Source organism: Sminthopsis crassicaudata, chromosome 4, assembly GCF_048593235.1.
Source record: "Sminthopsis crassicaudata isolate SCR6 chromosome 4, ASM4859323v1, whole genome shotgun sequence".
Taxonomy (NCBI): Eukaryota; Metazoa; Chordata; class Mammalia; order Dasyuromorphia; family Dasyuridae; genus Sminthopsis; species Sminthopsis crassicaudata.
In genome coordinates this window covers 451,751,636-451,777,855 of record NC_133620.1, presented here as the reverse complement: position 1 = coordinate 451,777,855, position 26,220 = coordinate 451,751,636, and the positions used below count along the sequence as shown (strand labels likewise).

General features: G+C 41.3%; 1 protein-coding gene across 2 annotated transcripts in view; it reads left to right on the top strand.

The window, feature by feature from the left end:
- The first annotated feature begins 987 nt into the window (after positions 1-987).
- FAM222B (family with sequence similarity 222 member B) overlaps positions 988-26,220 on the top strand; it is a 60,968-nt gene continuing 35,735 nt past the window's right edge. The window contains exon 1 of one of the 2 annotated variants that reach the window (XM_074263720.1): positions 988-1,122. The gene's annotated coding sequence lies outside the window, so the exon portion shown is untranslated. Of the gene's footprint in view, positions 1,123-24,075; positions 24,211-26,220 lie in introns of those variants that run through there. The other variant, XM_074263721.1, reaches the window with a different exon arrangement.

Here is a 26,220-nt window from a genome sequence, read left to right as displayed (position 1 = left end):
TCTTGACGAAGAACCAGCACATTCTAGGGGCCCCCGGGCATCCTGAGGTCCTCATCGCATTGACAGGGGCCCCGGGGCATCCTGAGGTCCTCATCGCATTGACAGGGGCCCCGGGGCATCCTGAGGTCCTCATCGCATTGACAGGGGCCCCGGGGCATTCCGGGGGTGCTGACCCCAGAGTCAGGGGCCCCCGGGCATCCTGAGGTCCTCATCGCATTGACAGGGGCCCCGGGGCATCCTGAGGTCCTCATCGCATTGACAGGGGCCCCGGGGCATTCCGGGGGGTGCTGACCCCAGAGTCAGGGGCCCCCGGGCATCCTGAGGTCCTCATCGCATTGACAGGGGCCCCGGGGCATCCTGAGGTCCTCATCGCATTGACAGGGGCCCCGGGGCATTCCGGGGGTGCTGACCCCAGAGTCAGGGGCCCCCGGGCATCCTGAGGTCCTCATCGCATTGACAGGGGCCCCGGGGCATTCCGGGGGTGCTGACCCCAGAGTCAGGGGCCCCCGGGCATCCTGAGGTCCTCATCGCATTGACAGGGGCCCCCGGGCATCCTGAGGTCCTCATCGCATTGACAGGGGCCCCCGGGCATCCTGAGGGTCCTCATCGCATTGACAGGGGCCCCGGGGCATTCTGAGGGTCCTTATCGCATTGACAGGGGCCCCGGGGCATTCCGGGGGTGGTGACCCCAGAGTCAGGGGCCCCGGCATTCTGGGAGCGGTCACTTCCTTGGCAGCAGCACTGCTGGGGACTGGAGAAAGGTGGCATTGTGGGCACCGGGAAGCAGCCCCCGGTCTGAGCGCGTGTTTGAGCTCCCCACCCTCGAGAGGCTGGGATCCCCGGGCGGGCAGCCCCGAGACTCGGACCGGGCCTGGCCCCACCTGCACCTGGAGGAGGTAGGAGGAGCGTTGGGGCATCAGGCACTGAGAAAGGCGCTCGCCAGCCTCGACTGCGCAGGCGCCTCCAGTAGCCGAGGCCCCCGGCTCCCGGGGCTGCGCAGGCGCATGAGCGGCGCCCGGCGAGTCCCGACGGCGGCGGCTGTGGAGGTGACGGCGGGGCCGGGGCAGGGAGCTTTGGCGGCGGGGACGGAGCAGCCATGAGGGCCGGGCCCAGTCACCGACAGTGAGTAGTGGCTGCGGGGGCGCCCTGGTTGGGCGGGCCTCGGGGAATAGGAGCGGGCAGAGAGGGCAGGCGCGGCCGGGCATGGGGCCGGGCTGCAGCCGGGCGTGGAGGCTGGACGCCCGGCCCGGGGCGAGAAGAGGCGGAGGGGGAGCGGGCTCGTGCCCAGTGCCGGGGGGGGGGTCTCACGCCCGCCCTCCGGCGGCTCCTCGGGCCGGGAATGAGGACGGAGATGGGGGCGGGGCGGGGGGTGTCCTCGGAGTGCCGCTCGGGGGCCGGGTCCTCGTCCTGGCTCGGACGCCGGGCACCCCATGACCTTGGCCCAGTCACTGCGCTTCCCCCTGCCTCAGTTTCCCGTTCTGTGACCTGAGGACGGAAGGGTTTGACAGTCTGGGGGAGGTCCCAGGATCCGCGGTGCTGACCCGGGATGGGAGTGGCTCATGGCTGCTGCGCCCCCCTCCCAGCCCGTGCGGGACTCAGTGGGTGAGGGGTGGGCGGAGCCCCGCGGGGGGTGGGGCGCGAGAGGGGCTGCCGAACCCGGAGGGCCGCAGGGACGTTTACGGAGTGATTTTGTTTCTTCTGTAAAGGCAAACAGTAGTTGCAAAATCCCCGGGAACTCCTGGCGGAGCCGCAGTGTGCTGTGTGACGGAGCACCTGATAATGTGGGTCCGGGAATTTTATTTTGGGGGCGATGTGTGAACAAAGAATGCACTTGGGGTTATTCTGGGAAGGAAGGGACAGCCCAGCCCCGGTGGTCCCGTGACCAGACCCCGCACCGTGTGGCCCTCAGGTGCTTGTGTGACGGTGTGAGTTTCAGTCAGATGTGATGACTTTAAAAACCAATCCAGAAGAGTCAGAAGGGTCGCCCGGGGAGAGCTGTGAAAACATAATTTGGCGCTTTCAAGCAGAAAAATGTCCCTCCACAAAGGAACCCCCCGGCTCAGGTTCGGTCCTCCGCTGGAGGCCTCCGCAGCTGCGGATGGAGCAGCTTTTCAAACCCACTTTTTTGTTCCCCTGTTGGTGGGAGGCTCCAGTGTGGACTGGATGTGAAAGAAAGGCAGAAACAGCTGTGCCAGGGCCTAAGATGTTGCAGACTCCTCGCTGAGAGGCAGGAAGAGCACAGAACATTGCTGGGTGGGTGGATTTCTTTCTTTTCTTTCTTTCTTTCTTTTCTTTTTTTTTTTTTTTTTTTTTTTTTTTTTTTGGTAGACAAAGCAGAGCTAAACCAGGTGCATCTTGAGAGAGAAAATGGCTTCCTGTCCTTTGAGAGAGGTCCAAATTCCCTCTGAGCCTTATGGGCTCTGATTTTTTTTTTTAATGGCTGAGGTTTCCGCAGTTTTCTGAGAAATGGGTGTGTAAATTTACCTCTGCTGAGCTTTGGAGGAGCAGCTGCCATGGATCCTTTAGAGATTTTCTGATAAGGAGACTGTGGCTAGATGGGAGGAAGAGGGTGTGGAAAAGGTAAATTGTCCTCGAAAAACTCAGATTATCTTTAACTTCTCAGCCTGGTAAAACATGTCTGTCTTCTCTTCCCTGGAAAATTAATTGGGAGATATTTAAAAATTTTCCCTCCTATTCTTTAACCCAGTATTCCATTATTTGGCCATGGATAATTCCTTTGTTAAGAGGTCAAACGGGAAAAGGAGACCTTGGGCCTTCGTTTGTATTGCTTTTATCTTTGCTTACATCTTATCTGTCTTGCTAGTCTAAACTCGGAGGACCTGACCGTCGTTCCTTCTGAGCTTAGCACAGCACCAAGCATTTCCTAGAGGCCTAGTAATGTTTGTGGAATAAATGTCATAGGTCATTTCAGATTACAAATTTAGTGGATTTAAAATTTGAGACTAGTTCATAGCATTGTAGGGATTTATGGGAGATGAAGGACCTTTTGCTTTATAGGAAAAAAAGACAGATAAAGAAGCACTTACAAAAGTTTGATAATTCCTTTTCTCTATTGGAAATTTCCATCAGGTCAAATGAGTACATAAGTGTCAGATGAATTGTGTTGGAATGATATAAGTTTGTTCAGCTGTGAAGGGAATTTCCTGTCTCTTTTTCCTTTCTCCACCCCCTCCCCCTAATAGATTGCTACTTTTGTGCAGATGATAAATACCAAATGGCAAATCCTTTACTCAGCGGTGTGGACACTGTTTTTCTGTTACATGTGCAATCTCTTTGAAAATGTGAAGATAACAGGCTGTGGGATGTAGGGAAATGAGGACTTCCCATGAAATCCTGACCTACCCAAAATTAAATTAAATAATTTAAAGTTCATTAAGCCTTTCTTTATCCTGATAAAATGAATCATTTCCTTTAAAGAGCAGGTAATGCTTCTTGAAAAACATTCTAGTAAAAGGCATCAGTTTGGTGTTTCCCTCTTTTTCCAAAGACATTTGCATGAAAACAGGATCTTTGTTTCTTCAGAGTCTTTCTGATCTTCTAGCTTGTTCTGCTGATGAAGAGACCCCTTTGTGATATTGCCATGGTGGCTAATTATTCTCTTTAATAATACTAGTACACACTGTATTTTTTGTTCACGATGCATTGCACATATATAAAGACAGTTCTAAGAACCTGACAGGAAAGAATACCAGAAGACTTTATTAAGAGAAAATGGGGTATTTATTAGACTTCAGTAAGACCCTTTTCCAATTAAACTTTCTTTTTGGAGGTGAACTGTGCTATTTGGGGGTGGAAGTTGTGGAGTTGGGGCTTTCGTTTTGGGGGAAAGCTTGGATTTGAAGGCCTAGAATGGCAGGGAATGAAGGAGCTGCTGAGGTAGATAGAGTTCTCTATAGAACCAGGCAGTTCAAGGAAATGAATGAGGATACTGGCTTTACATCATTGTACTGAGCAGCAAAGAACAAGACAAGGTGCTTGGAATATGATCTAAGGCAAAGCCCAGAGATTTTGATGTGATTGTAATGTGGCAAGAGCTAAAATTCCAGCATAATGAATTGGGTAGAAGTGGGGGTGGGAGAGATGGAAAGTAGCTAGAATTGCTAGTTGTTACTGGAAATGAGTCAGTCAGTAAACTTTTATTGAAGGCCCATTATGTGCCAGTCATGGGGGAAAAAAGATAGTCTCTGTCCTCATTGAGATTAAAATCTAATGGGTATGAAGTCACTGCTTTAAGGTTGCATCTTGCTGTTTGAACTGTTATATGAGAAAAACTTATCAGTGTTAAGAATACAAAGAAAATTGGAACTCTTATTGTGCTCAAGGAAACAACAAACAAGGCCTGTTTGCCTGTAACAGAGTGCATGGGGGCAGCTAGGGGGCGCAGTGGACAGAGCACCAGCCCTGAATTCAGGAGGACCCGAGTTCAAATATGGTCTCAGACACTTAAAGCTTCCTAGCTGTGTGACCCTGGGCAAGTCACTTAACCCCAGCCTCAAAAAACAAAACAAAACAAAACAAGTGCATGGAGAAGAGAGTAAGCTTGAACAGGCTGGAGCTAGATTGTGAAAACTTTTGTTTTATCCTGAAAGCAGGAGGACACCACTGAAGTTTCTTGATCAAGGGAATTGGTCAGAATTTGGGATGTTTTGACTGTATGAAGGCTGGAATGGCGGTAGGAAATAACTGGGAAGCCAATTGGAATTGTAGAAGGAATCTAGGAATCTTGTGCAAGAAAAATCAGATCAAAAGGCAAAAAAACACGGGAAAGGAAAAAATAAAAAGTTGAAAATAGTATGCTTCAATCCACAGTCAGGCTCCATAATTCTCTCTCTGGATGTGAATGGCATTTTTCAGAGGGATAAAACTTGAACAATAAGAAAACTATGTTCTCTTTTGTTTAAAATTACATTTATTCTGAGTAGGGAAATATGGAACCAGAAAAGCTTAGTAATAAACTGGCTTTCTGAAATACATCGTTGGTCATATTGCCTTTGAAGAGAAATGTTTGTTAATGTTATGACTAATTAAAATAACTGATCTTGTGGCTAGTTAATTGTCTTTTGTGAAATCACCTTGAAAATAAAAGCATAAGAAGCCTGAAATAATTTAAACTTGAATCAATAAACCTCCATTTTTGCTTCAAGTTGAAACTGGGTTTATATTTTTCCTCAACTTCTCATTAAAACTTGGACAAATTGGCATAATGGAAGACAAAAAAGAGTAGCATAAGTGCCTTGTTCTGCATGCTCCTTCCTAAAAGAAGAGCATACCAGGAATGCCTGTCCCCACTCCAGTTTATTGTAGAGAATTTCAGGGGAAAAAAGGAAATAGAAAAAAAAGGCTTCAGGATGGAGAAAAGGGACTTGAGATACATGAGGGGAAATGTGATCTTCTTCCAGTTGTTGGAGAGATATTACTCAGAAACAAATGGGAGAGGAAAGAATAGTAAAATTATATCTTAAAATAAGTTGAAGGCTCTCTGTGAAGGTGAGAGGGCTACATGAAGAATCTGCTTGTCCTCCAAAGAAGGATAGAGTAGAGCTACAGAAATTATCAAGATAAATATTCAGGAAGGGGCAGAAGGAGAGGAAAAAAGAGGATTTCCTGCTCAGGGTATTAGTGAGCTATTTTTTGTTTTTTTCACCTGGCATATATCCAATATAGAAGAGAACTGTCAAAATGGATGAGTAATCCCCAGTTCTAGGGATTTGCATGGGTGCAAATTGTGACTTCCAGAAAGAACCCAAAAGCATAGCCAACTTTTATAAACTTTGAGCAGTAAACTGAAAGTTCTCCCCCTTAAACTATATATGTATGCATATACTCTTGCAAAACCTTGTGTTCCAAATTTCCCCTTCCTTCCCTCCACCTCCTCCTCAGATGGCAGGTAATCCAATACATGTTAAATATGTTAAAATTTAAATCTAACATAGGTATACGTATTTATACATTATATATTGCTGCATAAGAAAAATCAGATCAAGAAAGGGGAAAAATTGAGAAAGAAAACAATGCAAGCAAATAATAGAAAGAGTGAAAATGCTGTATGGTGGTCCATACACTCAGTTCCCATAGTCCTCTTTCTGGGTGTAGGTGACTCTTCATCACAAGATTATTAGAACTGACCTGAGTCATTTCATTTAAACTGAAAGTTGTGTGGGTACAGGTTGTTTTTCTCCCTGTTAAAGGCAAAGCATGCAAAAAAAAGAAAAGTTAACTTTGGAAGCTAACAACTGCCAAAGAAGGTGGTGTTTAGAATGGGATTTCATGGAATGGGCCATGGCTTCAAATGATAGAATGCAAGTGTTTGATCAGACATGGAAGACAAGTAAAAGCCGAAAAGAATCTATTTGCCAGATGTCTTCCAAATCTGATCAAAAGGGTTGTAAACCAAAAGGACAAGATTGAGATTCTATAGAGAATAACAGTTGAAGAATAGGAGTTGAGACACCCAGAAGTTCACAAGGGACAAAATTCAAGAAAATTGTCAGTAGTGAAAACTCAGAACTTAAACTACCTCCATGCAAATGCTTGAAGAGTAAACACCAGGAAAGAGAGCAATTGGAGAGCTCAATTCAGGGAGGTGGCACTTGGAGCTCTTTAGGCAGCTCTCTAAGACTCAGTAACTGCAGAGAGACACCTGGATTGGTGGAGACAAGTTTGTCAAATCTGGGAATCACCTCTGATAAAGACATCACAAGGCCAATTTCTATTTCTAATCCTGTCTCTGTGAGCAAACCCAGGAACCAGAGGCTAAGGTGATGAAGTATTTTGGTGAAGGGCAGAGGAAGGAAATACAGGAAAGATTTTGTCATTAGAGTTTACCATACATCACCTCTCTGGAAAGAGGGACTAAAAAGGAAGTTTGGGAAAGATCACAAGCCCAGCAAAAAAGCATAAGAGTCCATAGTGAGGGAGGAACATTGGTTAGCCAGATGTTTTCTGGAGCTCTGTGCCAAAAGCAGAGCACTTAAAGTACTTTGTGGATTTGCTTTTAGTGACAACCTTCCCACCTCCCTCCCCAGGGTCACACAGCTAGGAAGTATTTAGTGTCTGAAGCCAGATTAGAACTCAAGACCTCCTGACTTCAGGGCTGGTGCTCTATCCACTGTGCCACCTAGCTGCCCCTTAGTGACAATTTTAAAAAATGGTTGCTGAGATGGAAGTACTGGTGGTGTCCCTAGTAATTGTGGACAGAGGAAATTTGTTTGAAGAGACTGATATGAATGTCCAAGCACCACCTTGATCAGTGTAGATTTTGGAAGATAGGAGAGGTAAGGCCAGAAAGCACGGGTGAGTGAGATGTGATTATCCAAGGACCTCCTTGACCTGTGTAGATTATTGAGAGAATAAAAACTATAATGGGGATAGTCTGCCAGAAGAGACAGGATGGGATGGGAACTCTTGTACATAGAGAGGACCACCTTTGAAGGAGAAGGGCCACCTCCTTATGTGTGATCAGGATGAAGAAGGAGATGGTGGTAGAAGGTGACTGAGTGATGTGAGAAGAGAAGAGGAGGATGTTTTGGCCCTAACTGTTTTCAATGAAAACAGAGTTGGGGGAGGGAGACAGGGGAAGTTTGAGGAGTTTGAAAGAGCTGTGGTGGAGAGTGTGATTGGCATTTAGGGAAGTGTAAAGCACATTTATGGGTGAGGCTAGTCAACAGAGTTTCTTGATGTTCGGATTTGTTTGGTGAATAGGAGCAAAAGCCATGGGTGGTAAAAGTGATCAAAGGTTGAGGCTTTACAGGGCAATATTGGCCTTACAGTAAGGAGACAGGGTCTCTAGAAGAGGAGAAGGTAGAGTTGAACTGGTTCATCTAATGGATTAAAATGAAGAAAAAACAAAGAATGGAGCCAGGGAAAAGGTGATGGTCTGGAAAGGAATTGAAGGGTGGAGGAGGGATTGGAGTTGATAGCGAAGCTTTGTGATGGAAGGCAGAGGTAGAATGACAACAGATTATGATCTGAAAAGGGAATTTCAGAGTTAGTGAACATTCAAGTTGGAACACTTATGGGTAATCCAAGGGTGTGACCAGCTTTGGGTAGCTGCAGTAGGTGGAAGAACAGGTCATAGAAAGCAAATAGTTTGGGAGGTGATGGGTTTGAATGAATTTCAGTGTATATGTCTGAATTCCCTCATTTCAGGGAAGAGTTGGAAATACAGCTGTGGAGAGAGTTGCTCCAGATTTTAGCCAAATTTTGAATGCATTAAGTGGTCAGATGGATTCAAAACTTGTGGGATGACCAGTGCAGAATGATCTTTAATGTCTTCTATGACCAGGTGGCCAGAGGGCTCTTGTGACATTCTCCAGGGGTCTATGCTTGGCCCTGCATCCTTGTACATTGCTATTGGTTAGATAAAGGTGTAGGTGGTATACTCATCTAACACAGTTGACAGTTACCTCGGGGAGATATTTTAACTATGGATGACAGGGTCAAGAATCTTGATAGGCTAGAGCACTGGGCCAAATTTAACTTAAATAAGTTGTGATCCAGTAAAATTAGCTGCAAAGTTCTGTACTCCGTCACACACATACACACAGATCACCTTGACAGAAGCTAAGGGAGGCAAGGATAGACAGAAGACAATTCTGAAAAAGATCTGGAAATTTTGGAGGACTACAAGCTCAGTGACTCAGTGATAGGGTGGCCAGCCAATCTTGGGCTGCAGTCAAAGGCATGGATGTCTTCCAGGAACGGGGAAGTGATTGTTGTACTCAGTCCTCATTTGGCATATTGGGTTCATATCTGAGCACGAAGAAGAATATTAATAAGCTGGAGAGTGTGCAGAGGAGGGCAGCCAGGATATAGGCTACAGAGTCTTGAAGGCTTGACATAAGAGCTTGAAGGAATTGAAAATTTTCCTCTGCTTATATATTAAAAAAAAATTTTTAAGCATTTAAAAAAAAAGGTCTTGGGTTCCAAATTCTGTCCTTCCTTCCCTTTGTCCTAAGCAATCATTATACATGTGCAGTCATATAAAACATTTATCAGTCATTTTGTACAAGAAAATTCGAATAAAAGAAAAAGAACAGAAGAAAGAAAGTGAAAAAAGCTTTAATCTGTTTGACAATATCAATTCTTTCTCTGGAAGTGAGAAATATGCTTCATCAATAGTCCTTTGAGATTTTCTTGAATATGGTATTGTTGAGAATAGCTAAGTCATTCACAGTTCTTCATCAAACAGTAATGCTGTTAATTGTGTATGATATTTTCCTGATTCTGTTCACTTCACTTTGTATCAGTTCATGTAAGCCTTTCCAGGTTTTTCTGAAATCACCCTGCTTGCCATTATTCCATTACAATCATATACCAAAGCTAGTTTAGCCATTCCCCAATTGATGGGCATTTCAACGATTTCTGATGCTTTAGTCAACACAAAAAGGGCTGATGTAAATATTTCCTTCTCTTTTAAAAACCTTTTTTTTTTTTTTAGGTTATACATGTACATTAATGTTTTATATATTTTTTAACATGAGTCATGTTGGGAGAGAATAGCCAGAACAAAAGGAAAGAAACATGAGAAAGAAAAAAAAAGGTGAAAACACTACACTTTGATCTGCATTCAATTTTTATAATGCTCTCTCTGGATGAAGATGGCATTTTCCATCCAAAGTTTATTGGAATTGCCTTGGATCACAATTACTGAGAAGAGCTAAATTTTGCTGTTACTGTATACAAAGTTTTCCTGGTACTCCTCACATCATTCAGCATCAGTTTGTGTAAGTTTATCCAGGCTTTTTTGAAATCAGTCTGTTCACATTTAACATGTATGGGATTGCCTGTCATCTAGGGGAGGGGGTAGAGGGAAGGAGGGGAAAATTCGGAACAGAAATGAGTACAAGGGATAATGTTGTAAAAAAAAATTACCCATGCATATGTACTGTCAAAAAAATTTATAATTATAAAATTAATTTTAAAAATTAAAAAAAAAAGAAATCAGCCTGTTCATCATTTTCTTTTTTTTCTTAATAATATTTTATTTTACCAAATTCATATAAAGATAGTTTTCAATATTATTTTTTTGTAAGACTTTTCTCCTTTTCTCCTTCCTCTCCAAGATAGCAAGCAATCTAATATAGGTTAAACATGTGAAATCTTTTTAAACATATTTTCACATTTGGGCCCTAGAACTGTAAAAAAATAATCCCCAAAAATGTTCCTGCAACTCTTCAGTTAGGGAAAACCAATTATTTCTAACCCCCTAAAGAAGCCCATTCCAATTCTAAGTAGTTAAAATGGTCTTCATTTCACTTAAAATGAAATTGAGGCCTTCAAGAAGTCTGGGATAACTTTTCTGGGGTCATATGTCAAGTGTAGGAACTGGCAAGATTAGTGGTTGTTTTCTTTAACTACGAATCAACCCCACTCCAAAAAACAAACAAAAAAAAAAAAACTGCAGCTTTATCAGAATGAGTTAGGAAAAAATAGTGTTGTTTAAAGAGAGAAAAATAAGGGATAAATGATAATTCTGGTCCAAAATAAAGATATAGATGTTATTGTAAAAATTAGTAAGATAGGAGATGACCAACCACCTGTCCTGTTCAATATGATTCAGCACTACCCTAAAAACATATCATTTTTCAAAAGAAACTGGCCCTTTTTTGTGGAAGTAAAGAGCTAGGAATAAATAGCTACTCATTGAAAGATGATATATGAATGGAGTGGAATTTTTTTTTTATTAAAGCTTTTTATTTTCAAAACATGGCTATAATTTTCAACATTGTAAAACCTTGTGTTCCAAATATTTTCCTTCTCTAGACGACAAATGATCCAATATAAGTTAAAAATATTCGAGTTTTCTATACATATTTCCATAATTATGCTGCACAAGAAAAATCAGACCAAAAAGGAAAAAAGAAAACAAAATGCAAGCAAACAATAACCAAAAAAAAGATGAAAAAGCTATGTTATCACCCACACTCAGTCCCCCCCATAGTCCTCTCTCTGGGTGCAGATGTGTCTGTTCATCACAAGACCATTGGAACTGGCTTGAATCACCTTCCTGTTGAAAAAATCAGAATTGATCATTGTATAATCTCGTTGCTGTGTACTGGTTCTATTCCTGGTTCTACTCACATCACTTAGCATCAGTTTATGTAAGTGTCTAATGGAGTGGAATATTACTATGCTGTAGAAACTTTATGAAGAATTCACAAAAGCATGAAAAAGACCTTTAAGAACTGAAACAGAATAAAACAAACAGAAGCAGGGAAACAGCATATACTAAGATTAAAAATAAAGGAAACTTGACACTTAATATTTTGTTATTGTGATGACTAAGCTTTGCCTCAAAGAAAGGAGAAAATTTACACTTTCCTCCATTAATTACAGAATTATGGAATAGGGATTGAGAAATGTGTCAAATGCCATCAGATTCTGTTAATATGTTGGTTTAGTTGCATGATCTGAGTTTTTTCTCTTTCATTAAGAAACTTTTTTCAACGATATTTCTATCCACAGAAGATATATTCAGAAATGAAAGTAATATAAAATAAAAATTAAAAAAAAAAAAGAATGTAGTCAGGAACTTGCCTTAGACAGTGGTCAGTGATAATTTAAAAAATAAAAAAATAAAAAAAGTGGAATGAGTATTGTAAGATTTGATGTGAGGAATAGTGTAATATTTGGTGAAATGATGACAGCATAATGACATGTTTTTTTTTTTTTTTAAGGAACTTATTTAATCTTTAAGTGTCCAAAATGTTCCAGAACTACCTGTGATTAGAATTGACTAAACAGAATGATACCTAATGAAAATTCTTTTCTACCTTCCCAGTCTTAATACTTGCAATTAATATTACATTTAGTTTCTTTTTTTTTTAACAAATATGATAATCCTCAGCTGAAAAGAGAATATAAATGATTGTTTGCTCTAAAAAATACAAGAAACAGAATAAAAGTTCTGATGTTAATGTGGTAACAGTTGGAGAGAAAAAACTGGAGCAAAACTATCCTGCATTAACTCAATTTTCTTCTGTAAAATCAAAGCATTTTAGAACTAGAAGGGACTTGGACCAAAATCTTCCTTTTGTAGATCAGAAACTGGGGACAGAGAAGGGAATGTGACTTTACTAAGGCCACTGAGTAATTAAAATAAAGCCCAGGTCTTCAGTGTTGGTTTTACTATATCATAGATGCTGTGGCCTAAAGACCAAAACAAACAGATAAAGGAAAATAGAAAAAATAGAGATGGCAGAGGTTGGATGCATTTTCCAGTGAAAGTAACACTGGATTTGGAGTCAGTCTGTGGTTTTGAAGTATAAACATGGGCCTCTTGTGTTCTCTAAGATAGAGCAGTGTGTGCAGAGATCCTGACCTTCTGCACTGTGTATTGTTTTTAATATTTACTTTATCAGGAAACCTGGTATTTTTCTAAAATCTCTCTCCCTCTTCCCTCTTCCCCTTTAACTGTTTGGAGTACTTGCTGCTTGGTATTATTATTCATTTAGAATGGGTTCTCTTTCTGGAGAAGTTATATGGGTTTTACCTTTGTAGACTTCATTTCTTTCTAGCACCATTGTGTACTGGCAGGAAGTCTCTTAGCAGTGCACAACTACTAAGAAGTCTGAGCCTGGAAAACCTTTCATATCTTTATTCTTTATCACCAGGCCCTTCCTAATGATAAAACTAATTTGGTAAGAACCCTTTGTGGGGGGATGGTAGTAGAGAAGAAGACTTAAAAGAAAAATTCTAGAAAAATAACTGTTTAAATTTATCTGATAGTTGTGACCATTGTTTCCTCCCCCAACACACACCAACCACAGAGATGGGAAAAATTCAGGTTCTTTTAAATGGCCCTACTTTGCTTAGAAATGTAGATGAATCCTTGAGTACTTTGTCCTGTATTTTATCTTGTTATTCCCTGGCCATTCTTGATGCCATAGCCCTTATTGGTCAGGGGATTGTTCTTTAAATGTATCTCCCTTTCCAATAAACTTCTGACGTTTACATGGAGACAGATGGTGTCAAAGTAGACAGACTGGAGCCAGAAAGACCAGAATTCAATCTAGCTTCTGGCATTTGTGACCAAATCACTTAAGTTCAGTTTGCCTCAGTTTCCTCTGCTGTAGAATGGGAATAATAACAATACCTACCTTTCAGAGTTGTTAGGATCAAATTAAATAATATTTTTTAAAGCTAAACTTAGCACAATGCTTGACACATAATAGGTGTTTTAGAGATGCTTATTCCCTCCTCCCATCCCTTAACTTCCAACCCCCTAACATAGTCATTTCCTAGTAGTAAGGAAGTGTTTCATTTGTTCACTGAGTTTGGGTACAGAATCCTATACCAAGTATGGCTGAGTTTTCCACTCTCCTACACATTGCTGCTTAATGGACAATTTGAATTCTGGGATTAGAGAGCTCTTTAAAGAGTCCTGGAATTTGGGTACTTCTGCTTTCAAGTGAGTCTGAACTTTTTGAGTGGGGACAAATTTATAGAAAAATGATTAAAATTATTAGGCAACTGGACTTGGCCCTGTTGATAAATAGCATTTGCCTCTATTTGACATGGAGTCTCTTCCTATCAAGACAGAACTTTTCCTAGAAGAGAATCTGAACCCGCTGGCAGGGTTTCTGGGGCCTTTCACTTTCCTGTATCTCATCTTTCTGCCTCTCTTTGATCCAGAAAGATAGTCCATTTTTTACTAGTTCCAAAGCTAAGACTTCCCATTTAAGAAAAACAAAAAACCAAAAACTCTAATGAAGCGTAGGGTAATTCATGTTTTCCTGGAATCTCCTCTGTAATACTGAGGAAACAACTCATATAGAATAATAAAGCAAGTCAGTTAAATTGAAATTGTTATCAAGATACATATTTTTTAAATTCATAGATTCTAGATTAAAAACTCCTGATGTAGTAGGTATTATCTAAATCTCTTCCCTTAATAGCAGTGGTCCTGAAACTTTTTAAGTAGGAGGCCAGTTCATTGTCCCTCAGACTGTTGGGGGGCCGGACTATAGTAAAAACAAAAGCTCACAGTCTGTCTCTGGCAGGCCTCATAAACATCCTCAGTGGGCTGCATCTGGCCCTCAGGCCATAGTTTGATAACCCCCGCTTTTCAATTTGCTCACTTTGAGTAAAGGAATCTCAGGTTCAAGTGGGCTCTTGAATCCCTTCAGAAAGAGGGAAGGGAAGGAGGGAGGGAGAGAGAGATAGGGAGAGAGATAGATAGGGAGAGATAGGGAGAGGGAGGGAGGGAGGGAGGGAGAGAGAGAGAGAGAGAGAGAGAGAGAGAGAGAGAGAGAGAGAGAGAGAGAGAGAGAGAGAGAGAGAGAGAGAGAGAGAGAGAGAGAGAGAGATTAAAAAAAAAAAAAAAGATTCAAGAATAGAAGTAAATGAGAATCAGAGATTGACTTTTGGGGTTTTCCTATGCAGCTCATATAGTTCATTTTGGACTGACCCAAGGTAGCTTGAGATAGGACTCTGAAATACATCATTTCATGGCCTCAGATTTCATCTTGCATTTGTGCTGTTCACATTGGCCATGGACACTGGGGGTAGGGGTATTGGGTCCTGCTTGTTGAAGCCCCTATCCCTTGCTCTTTCCTCCTGTTTGACCTTGTCCATCTCGTTGCCTTTGTGAATATGTTGTTGTTCCATATCTGGAATTCAGAGCGATGGCTGAAATTTTTTTTTCTGCCCTTCTAGGTCAGTGCTTCTTACTCAGTGCTTCCCCTCTCCATTTCCCCCGCCCCCCTGATCTTCTCCTTGAATCTATTCTAGCACTTAACATGTTTTCCATTCATTTATTTGTGTATTTTCTAATTCAGATTCCCTTTATTAGATCACAGGTTATTTGAGGGTAGGGACTACCCGTCATTTTATCTGGGAGCTTTAAAAGATGTTTGACTTGAACTGAAGTTCTTCCTTGGTTCATTAGAGACAAATGACAAGGCCCCCCTCATGTTGAGGTGCTGTCTTGCCCCAGGCAGCTTTTCCTATTACAGAAATAGTCACATAAAAAAAAGCACTGAGGACCATTTCTGGTCCTAAAACTTACTATGTGACTTTAAGCACTTAACCTGTTTGAGCTTCAGAGTCAGAGTCATTTAACAATTATGGACAATCTGCCATGTGCTAGGGAAACCAAGAGCTGTAAGATAGGACCTCCCCTCAAGTTGTTTACAGTCTAATGGAGGAAGATTAAAGGGGTAGAGAGAGGTTTCCTGGCAGCCATAAGGAAGATGATCTGAGGAGTTGGCAAGTTTCACATTTGCTATCATTTTGTAAAATGATGAGTTTCTGATTATCCTGAAGTCCAGAAAAGTTGCCAGATGGGCAGTAATTTAGTGAATTCCCAGAGGGCAGAATGGAAGGAGCGATATAATATCCACCCTCCAGTGTAAGGGGGGATGAAGAGGGAGGAGTTTGAGTTGAGATTCCATCTTGTAGAAAGATAAATTTCTGGAGGTCATGAAATCCAGGAAAACTTCACTTTCCTTATCCGTAAATTGAGAGTAACAATAATCCTTGGATATTATTGCAATATATACCGAGCACAATAAAGTGAAAAGAACATTGGATTTAGAATAGAATGAACTGGAGTCTAATTGTGGGCCTACTCTTTGTGCCAGAGTTTCCTTAACTATGTGAGGGAATTCAGCTGACATTCTGGCTGTCATACCTCCCAAAGCTGTCAGAAGCAAAATGCTATGATGTGCTTTTGTTACTATTCTTCTAATACATGGAGCTCTGTAGGTTATGGACACTAGCTATATTTTTCTCCTTATGCTTACTCTATTGCCTACCTTACTACCAGCCATGGTGTCACATAGGATATGACAGACAGGGCAGATGAATGAATGGGGCCTACCCCTGCTCTTCAGTTTTGCTCAGTTTTTGCTGATAGTTTTCCTGACTATGGTCTTTGGTTCTGACCTTGATCTGGAACTGTGTAGCTATGAGGATGGGAGGAATACTGTTGCATTCAAATCGATAGGCTTTATGTCCCTATCTTGCAGCGGTCTCTGCCTTTAATCATTATGCTCTTACATGGTGGCAGCTTTGGAAAACAGGCTTCTTTGCAATGTGCTCATTAACATCACTCTCTTTTCACTATTGCATTTCCTGCTATAGGTCCTTATTTATTCTTGCTATTTGCTTCGACCATGTAGTTCAAATGTATTCTAGTTCTTTAAGAACTACTTTAACCAGGACCAGGCCAATGAAGATTATGAACAGAACATTTTAATTGATTACTGAGATAGTTTCATCTAAGGACTAGAGCCCTAGACTAAGGACTCTTAAAAACAGAACTGTCTAGATGACCTTGGGCAGTTCCCTTAACCTTGTTGTAGGTCATGCTCTAAATTTACTGCAATGATTGGTTGTGAGGTATCAGTGCCAATGAAGAGAATTGTGCAACATTTTTGCAAGTTAAAATGTGATATAAATCCTAAATAACAATTTTCCCAGGGATATTGTGAAAATTAGCAAGGTGATATCTGTTAAAGGACTTTTAGCTCCTTGGGAAGGATTTGGAAAAAAAAGTGTTGCTACCCTAGTTTCTGGGATTCAATAACTTGTAGAGATGAAACAGCAATTTCTGATTAGGCAAGCTGTTTCTGAAAGAGATTTATTGTATTTTTTTCCCCTCCTGAGGCTGGGGTTAAGTGACTTGCCCAGGGTCACACAGCTAGGAAATGTTAAGTGGCTGAGATCAGATTTGAACTCGGGTCTTCCTGAATTCAAGGCTGTTGCTCTATCCACTGCACCCAAAGAGATTTATTGTAATAGCAGTTTGGTGGATTTATAATGCAGAAGCCTTAACTACCTTGAATTTTTTATTCAAGTAAAGTTATAGATTGCCACCCTTTTTGGTGGCTGCAGCTGCTGAACACTTTAAAAGCATAATGGTGTTGTTTGATTTGTTGTTTATATTTAAAGCATTAACACTGATCAATTGAACTACCCTAGAAAAATATTGAAAAAGCAGTTTTATTTATTGTACATGACACTGAGCAAATTTCAGTGCAGAGTTAGAAGGAATGGATTTTTAGGAATGACATGTTGACATTTTGGCAAAACTAACACTAGTGTCATACTTGTATAAATGTAGATTTGGAGGCATCTCTGTTCATAATGTACTTAGAAACTGTTTGAAATTTGAACTATTGAACCAAATTTTTCACAAGCTTCTCTAAAGAAGTATTATTAAAAGGAGAAAATAGGGATGTGGGTGTTCTGAGGCCTAAAACTGATAAAGAGACTTAAAATCAGTAAATGATAATTTCTGACATCCTTGAATTGGCCCAATTAGGATCTTGCAGATTGTTTTCACTGGGGTCCTGTGCATTTCTAATTTTAAAATCATGTGAGAGAGAGAGGCAGAGTAAGGGACATGAAATCATTACCTATACATAGCTAGAATTGAGCCTTTTTTTTCCTGGAATTTTATTTCTCTCACAATCTATTGTGTCAAGGACAAATTTAAAAGCTTAGATTTTTTTCTTTCCAAGTTGAGGACTAGACTTGATTTTGTGGTGGAAAACACACTGTGGTGTTTTTGTTTTTGTTTTTATTTTTAAAGTGGGGAGTGAGGAGGGTATTTTTTGGGGGGGAAAGTTGAGCATCTGGGTTGTCCAGCTTCTACATCACAGCTAGTAGAATAAAATCATGTTCTCTAAATATCCTTCATCTTTCTTTAGTTGAGAATATTGTCTGTACATGACTATGAATTTGTGTAGCTTCTTTTGTTTATCTTCAGGGCATAGAAGTTATTTCTAGGTGTTTTGTGATGTGTTATTGTTTTATTTGCCAGTACATATTTGGGCATTGAGCACTCCCCACTTTAGTTCATTTTCAACATCTTGTTCTATGTTGCTTGGTCAGTTTCTTTGGATATAAGTATACCTCTATTCTATACCACTTCATTTACTGTCTCAGAGTAGACATTTCCCAGTAAATGTAATATTTGTAAAGCACTTACTGTTGGCTAGACATTGAACTCTGAATGAAATAGTCCCTGACTCAAGGAACTTAGGAAGCAGAATTAAAGTGTTCTGGGCTTTAGGTTTTCATTCAGAGAAACAGGAAGACCTTTGGCAGTTGGCATTTATTTAACATGCCCAGAGAGCCAAAACTCAGTTAAAACCTAATGAAGAGATAATTTCCTATTACTGCCTGGGAACTCAGAAATGTAGGTTTTTAGTTCTGTTAATTTTTAATGGTCTTTTCTAGATCTTAATTTCTTATCATGTAAAATAAGGAAGGGGGTTGATGATTTATGTAATGTACAGAAATTATGAATTCAATGTGGTGTTTGATCCTTGTTTTTCAAATAAAGTAGTGAAGTGGAATTTCTCTCATTCTCCCCTATCCTCTCCCCTCCCCATGTCTTCAAAAAAACAGCATTTAAAAAGGACTCCTGAAAACCTGCAGTAAGGCATCATCTGAAGAACTGGGGTGTGCTCTGTGTTGGTTCTAATTGACTTTTCCTGGCTGGTGTAGTCTTCTTTTTCTTTTCTATGTTCTGACAGATTATGAGATTGTGGGAAAACAACGGCCAGGGCTTTTTCAGGAACCGTGCCATTTTATCTACAGGAGAATCCATTGGCTTTGGCACCAGAAGGGAATTGGCTCTGTACTTCAAGATGCCAGATCACTCTTGAGTCACAAGTTTGCCATCTCATTTTGTGTGTGTGAAACTTTTCCAGGATTTTGGCTTTCACTTTTTCCACCATGTGTTTCCCCTTTTAATGTGAGAAATGGAGTTTTTCTTTCCTAAAGCCTTTTCTTTTCCTTCCAAGTGTGAACAGCTCAAGCCATGAGAGATGGTTAAAGTTGTGGAAAAATAGGAAACAGACATGATAGCAGTCTCTCTTTTTCTTGTGCTGTCTTTCTTCAATACTTGCTTTCAGTTTATTCATGGCATTTTTTCCCATAGTGGTTTCATTTATGTAGATGTGAAAATCATTTGCTAACCAAGATGTTACTTTATGGAAGTTTTTCAAAGAAATCAGCAGTGGCCTGTTGCAAGGGAACTCTCAGATAAGCATTTCTTTTTTGATTTTTTTCCCCAACATCAGAATGGAAGACATTTCTTCCATTTAATTGAGTTAATTTTTGCCTTTCTTTGCCTGCTGTTTCAGTGTCATTTGCTCTAATTCCAATTCAGTTATTTTAATTACCATGTAAGTCATTTATACTTATCCAAAGGTATATCTGTTACCTTTGCTTTTTACATTTAAGAACAGTTGACTTTGAAAGCTACTCTGTTCAAATAATTTGTTCTTTTAGTAAATGTTCCTGCCTTCAGAAGCTATCCTGTTCAGTTCTCTGTAAAGAGCAAGTCAGATGTCACCTTAGAAGGGGCCTGCTGACCAGGAAAGCATCAGATTAGACAGGTTTTCAGTCTCTTTATCCAATGTAAACACTCATTGTAAACAGGTGACATTAGTTAGGACAGCCATGATAAATGTGGAAATATGTTTAGAAGAATTACATATGTTTAACCTATATTGGATTACTTGCTGTTTGGGGAAAAGGGGTAAGAGAGGGAGAAAATTTTGGATCACGAGGTTTTGCAAGGGTGAATGTTAAAAACTATCTTTGCGTGTATTTTGAAAATAAAAGGATAATTATTAAAACCTCCAAAAAATGTAAATTTTGAATTCCCTTCCCCCCCAAAAAAGATAGAAAGAAAGGAAAAAGACAGAGAAGAGATTGGAGAATTGGAGAACAGAAACCAACTGGAACAGGTACTATCTATGGCCATCCAGCTATGCTGTGCTGGAGGCTTAAACTGAAGGAATACTGATATTAGCTTACATATGCTTTGAGTTTTAAAGAGAAAGCAGTTTATGTAAAATGTCTTCTCTGATCCTAACAAAACCACTGGAAACAGATTGTGCAAATCGTATTTATTTATTTATTTATTTATAACAAATTGAGTCTGTAACAATACATCTTGGTCACTACTCCTTGAACTTAATCACTGACATTGTCTTTCTTAGATTTCTTCCCTTCCACAACCAAGTGAAGATCAAATTATGGAGGGCCATTGAGGATCAAACAACTATAGCATTTTTTCTCCTATGAGGAAATTTTTTTTCTTAGGAATGGGATTTCTTATCAGACAATTGTGTTTCTTGTGATCTCTTAAGTTAAGGATTTATTTATGAAATGTCTCTTTAGCATTTTGGTTAATTCATTTAAGTCTGCTGCCTCCCATTCCTCAATTTCTGAGTTGTTGATTTTCAGTTTAATTTACAAATGATAGCTTAGCTCTTCTTCTCAAAATAAATTTCTTTCCAGGATTATATTTTTACTTTAGTTACATTTGTCATTTTGTAAACTGATGCTGTTTATTATCTTATTTTTAAATGAGCTTGTATTTAAAATCTGTGTGGTCTTTGACTGTCATATCTCTCTGTCCAGAAGATCAAATGTTTGCTGGGTAAGATGATTTGGGAACTCCTGCCTCCTGCTTTTGGTGATTGTTTATCATTGTTCAGATTTCTAAGAAATCTATTGGTGTCTTTTTCTTCACTTTTATCCATTTCCCATTTTTCAGCTCAGACAGTTATTAAACAAGCTGGGTAAGAGATGCTTTATTGCAGGAAGTGTCATTTTTGTCTTTATTATTTTTTCTAATTTGGTATTGATTTTGAACTTTGGATCTAGTCAGTGATCTGACACACATAGAAGACTTTGAAATGGTTGGGGTTTTTTTGTTTGTTTTTGCTAAGACAATTTCATTTTTTGTGTTCATTGGTCAAAATGCCTAAGTCTTTTCATGGAGAAAGTATCATAATGTATGAGAGAGGCTTTTGAGTCATCTACAGACCTTTTCACTTCTTGTTTCTTAACAATATATTTCACTCTCCTCCCCTATATTCATCTTTCACATTGAAGATGTATATTGATTTTATTTGGGAGGATCTGTTTAGTTCCTCATTATTTCTCTATATCAGCATGGTCTGTGGTGGATTCTGTTTGATTGTGCTCATGAATACTCACTACATGAGAAAAAGTGAGGAAATATCCCATGAACTGATATTTTGTGTTATTTTAAAGCATTTGAAGAAATCAGTTACTCCATTTCTTTTTTTAATCTGAGGAGAAGCTGGCCGCTTTTGTTTTACTTAGTTGCATTATTATTTATTTATTTATTTTTTTGGTCTTCTAGTTTTCTTTAAGGGGGGACAAGTCCATTATGTTGATGAGTTTTGGACAGAAATCACATGTTTTGTACCTGAAGTTATCCTAATATATGTAATATGTTTTTAGGGGATGCTTGTTAGCATCCGTGGTCTTTTGACCATCAGTCTGTCATTGTTATTGTAGAAGCTGATGGAAGTGGGAGTGCCAGAAAAGATTGTGCCATTTTATGATTTTGTCTGGGATTTTTTGGTCATCATGGTCAAAAATAGTTATTTGATGATTATCTTTCTGGCTGTGGGCCATTTCATACTTAGCCTAGTCCTTTGAGAACAAACAGGCAGTCATTTGGTAGCCAGATCAATACCAGCTTTTGAGGATGATTGACTATACAGTGTGTCATCTTCACTGGCATAGTCTTTGAGAATTCAGTCACATTCTATGTCATGATGAAGAACCAGAGACATCACTTTTGTGGAGACCTTTTTGTCCTTCTTGTTCCTTGTTTTACATTAGCTCAAGCATCACCTTTTGTAATAGATCTCCGAAGAAATTTCTATCTGCTATTGTGTTGCTGCTGGACTCTGCAGGGCCTGGGACCAATGTCTGAGCAAGTAGCAGCTCTTAATAAAAATGCTTGATTATTTTGGAAGAATTTCTTGGATATCTACGTAAAGCCTTTTAAAATTTTTAACCTGTTTTATATAATAGGAAAATAATATCCCAGCTAAAATGTGAACTGCTATTTGCTTCATGAGAAGTTAAGAGGCTCAACTGTGATCCTGAAAGTATTGGATTCTTAGGTACTTCTCTTTTATCTAAATGAGTTTATTTTTCCAAGGGCCAGAGGGAAATCAAGTTATGTTACTTTTGAAGTCTTAGCCTACGGAAGTTTTTACTCACCTTCTACATTAGCTGTGGTTTTGTGCACTAGTTTATTTTTTTATTTTTATTATTAAGATAAATATGAACAAATATAAACATTTCCTTATGCAAATAAAAACAGAAAAAGAGAACTGAACATTAATCATGGTGGGTTTGTGTAATTCACATTTGACTTGGTAGTTTCAACTCTGCCCAGTTTTTTTTTTTATTGGAATTTCTTTTTCTTTTTTTATTGGTTATACATACCTTCATTATTATTATTATTTAACACATTTCCTTATGAATCATGTTGAGAGAGAAAAACAAGAACAAAAGGGAAAAAACAGGAGAGGAAAAAAAATTTAATATAGCATGTGATATACATTCAGTGCCTCTGTAGTTCTCTCTCTGGATACAAATGTTGTTTTCCATCCAAAGTTTATTGGGATTGATTTGGTTCAGTGAACCACTGAGAAGAACCAAGTCTTTTATAGTTGATCCTTTTTCCAGGCCTTTCTAAAACCATCCTGTTCATCATTTTTTATACATTACTTTCATTAGTTATGAAAATTATACCATAACTTATACAGCCATTACTCAATTAATGGATATCTACTCAGTTTCTAATTCTTTGCCACCACAAAAAGGGCTGCTACAATTTTGCACGTGTGGATACTTTTCCCTTTTTTATGATCTCTTTGGGACCCAGTAGAGACACTGGAGTTTCTTAAAGAATAACTTATTTGAGTATACTTTTGAAGAGTGGCAGAATTGTTTTTGTATATTTTGAATGATTCTGAAGGAAGGAAGCTGGCATCCAGTGGAGGAGGACTGGAGATAAAAAAGACTACCTTGTTTTTGAGCATCTTTGTTGGTGGAGCCAAAAATTGAAAAAAGATTTTATTTTTTATCCTTTTAAAATTGGATGGCTTATCTATGAAACACCAATGAAATTCACATATAACTAATCTACTGCCTTTTTAAGAAAGATAGGGAAAATGAGCTATGCAAGTATCTCTAGCTTCAAAATGGCAATAAAGTCACCCTGCCTAGTTCCCACCTTACAGGAAGATTGAAAATGTGAGATCATACCTATCAAATACTGGGAGGTCCTCTGAGGGACCAGTTAAAGGGGTCATGCTATTTTTAATTCTGTTGATGCCACGGAAGCTGAGTGGCGTGCTGGCCGGAGACATTGTCCTAACGTCCCAAAGGCCAGAAGGGCTGGCGGGGTCTCAGGGATAGCCCGGGCGGTCCAGCCCCCTTCTAAAGTCCCCCAGAACGCCTAGCGCCGTGACCTTCAGCCCTTCTTTCTGCCCCAACGAAGGCGTCCGGGCGTGGGGATTGAAGTGTCGCTGCGGCCAGGCTGCCCGCCCAGCCGGGGCCGCGCTCTGACGACGGCAGGTGCATCCTGCGGCCGCGGTCCTAGGATCGCTTCTCCTTGTGCCCGGCCCCGCAGCTCCGACGGACTGCCCGACCCCTTGTGAGAGCCCAGCTTTCCGCCCAGAGGGCTGTCTAGAACGGCCGCCGGGATCAGGAGCCCGCGGGCCTGGGCCGAGGGGGCGGCTGGCCACACTCCTGTCTCGGACCCTCCCCAGTGGGGTGGCTAGCCGGCTCGGCCCCCGTGACTTCCAGGGCCCAGCCGTAGCTTATCCACGGCTCACCGAGAGCCCTTCCTCCGCAGGACCCCAGTTTGGGGGGCGCCCGAGAACCTGAGCCGCACTAACAAAGAGGAGCCTCGGCGGGGCCGGGGCCGGGCTGGCCCGCCTCCCCCGGCGACCGGCCTCCTCCCTCCCTGGCCGGGCCTCCCCTGTTGGCTGCGGCGCTCGTCTCTCCGCGGGCTCCTGGCCTTCCCATTGGCTGGGTCGGGGCTCGTCCCGCCGGGAGGGGGCCGGCAGGGGGCGGGGCCGGCTTCCGGCGGCGGAGAGGAGCCTGGCGGGGGCCGCCGGCGGGGAGGGGGCGGCGGCGACGGCGGCGCACGGAGGAGCGGAGCGCGGCCCAGAGGCGAGCGAGCCGAGCCCCCCGAGTGGGCGAGCGAGCGGCCGCCTCCTCCCGCCGTGGCCACGCGGGCCCCCTCCCCCCATCCTCCCGGGGCGGGGGGGCGAGGAGGGCCGTGGCGCGGCGAGGTGAGCCGGCTGGGGCGGAGCCCGGAGAGGAGCGAGCCGAGCGGGCGCCGCAGAAAAGATCGCATCTCCCCGGTAGCACGGGCGTAAGGTGTGTTCCTGCTACGGCCCGGCTCTGTCCGGCCGAGCTCTCCGGGAGGGCGAGCGGCCCGGCCTCTTGCCGTTGGCCTTCAGCTTTCTCCCTTCCCCCAGGAACAGGGCCAGGGAAGCGCGTGGGGGGACGCTTGGATTTTTTACTATGTCGCTGTCTGTCTCCTGGCAAAAAGGCATTGGGAGAAGAGGGCTCTCCGGGATGTGGCGTCTGATGCAGCAATCCGCAAAAAAAGGAGGGGGAGAGCCAACTGGGAGTGGGTTTTCTGTACCGGACTACATCTGTCTGCATAGAGACTCTCCATCTTCCGTATCTGGGACTACTCAGGAATAGCCACACACTTTGCAACAGTCTGCAAGGAAGTGGGGGTGCCCGGGGAACGAGGGAGAAGCCCCTATCTTATTAAATGGAGGGTGAGGGGAAGCTATTAGCTTTTGATTCTTTACATAGTTTTGACTCCCTAAGTTCACCAATACAGGTTTTCTGGAGATGCACCCCTTTCACTGCTTACCTTTGCAAAAACTTACATCCCCATTAGTTATGTTTGTTTCTGCCATTTCAGAGGCAGGAGCTAGGCCTGTGTATCGAAATCATCGTTGGAAAGAGAAAAACACAAGAGTCCCAACGGCTTTTGTTGAGCTCCTTTTTCTTTAATTTATTTTCTGGGTTATTTGAATTTGGGGGACAGGTGTTCCTTATTATTTTATTTGGATTTAATAAGATGTCTGGTGAGATTGTATAGTATGGGGTGCTTTTATTAGAAAGGAGAGTATACTAATCTGCAGGAGAAATTGATTACTTTTGCAGACATAAAATTGAAAACAAAATCCTTCCAGGAATTGATGTCTAATTGGAGATGAGCACTGAAACCCTTTGAAGATGGGTGTGTGTGTGTTAATTAGGTGGCTATGTTAATTGCAAACTTGATCCAACTGAGCATTTTCTACTAAATGCATGGAACAAGTTTCTTATGTTGTTTAGTCCAGAGTAAGTATGACTAATGTCTAGAGCAAAGTTGGATGCTAGATTTTTTAAAAACACTTTGGTAAATATTAATTAAAGTGATTCAGAGTTCAATCCACTAAGCCAAGCACAGCTTGCTGACAGTTTAAGTAGAGACAGTTATGAAGGCAGAACTTATAGGACAGTAATGCCCCTTATATTCAGGGTTAGTTTGGCCAGGTTTTTTGGCTTAGAGATGATTTGTAGAACTTCTGATGTGCTGCAGTTTGTTATGAAAACCTTGGAGGACATTACATTGGAAATGGGTAGTCAGTCTGCTAATATAGTATTTTTCATCTAAAAGGTGGAACACAATTTGATGCCCAAGAATTATAGTTTTGGTTCAGCATTGACTTAATATCTGGTTCCTTTCTTTAGTATCAGTGGGAGTCTTATGAAAACCTTACCAAGGGCAGATTTACTTAGGTATTTTGAGGAAGAAATTCATTACTACACTCCACATCTAAGCTGACGTCCTCCTCCCACACACAAAGGGAGTCTAAGGTCCTGAATAAATGAAGGTGTTTAAGTTTTAAGAGGTTATTTAAAATTGTGAGCTCTCAGGATCTGGAAGAGACCTTGTCTCAGTTCCTTTGTATCCCTCTGCATCTCTAGCATATGAGTAATCGCTGGTCACTTTAATGCAACTTAATTTATTCTAATCCAGGAAGGTAGTGGTAATGGAGTAAGAAAAAAAATTGTGAAATGTATTATTGAAAGTGAACTATAAATAAGAAACGTCATTTCACCTTAAGCTCTTGAGGTAGTGAAGCTTACTGTTGAGTTAAAGGAACAATTCTTTGCTATATTCTAAAACACAGTGAAGTGGGTGATAAAGCCAAGTTGGCTTCTCCCCAGATCTGTCATGGTCGGTTTTTTTGTTTTTGTGTTTTGGCTTGTGAGGGCAGTTGGTACAGGTTTTATAATATACTGCACCCTGTTCGTTTCTCCATAATTTTTTTCTTTGCTTAGTGGAATCACTATTTTCTATGTAGCATTGATTTCCTC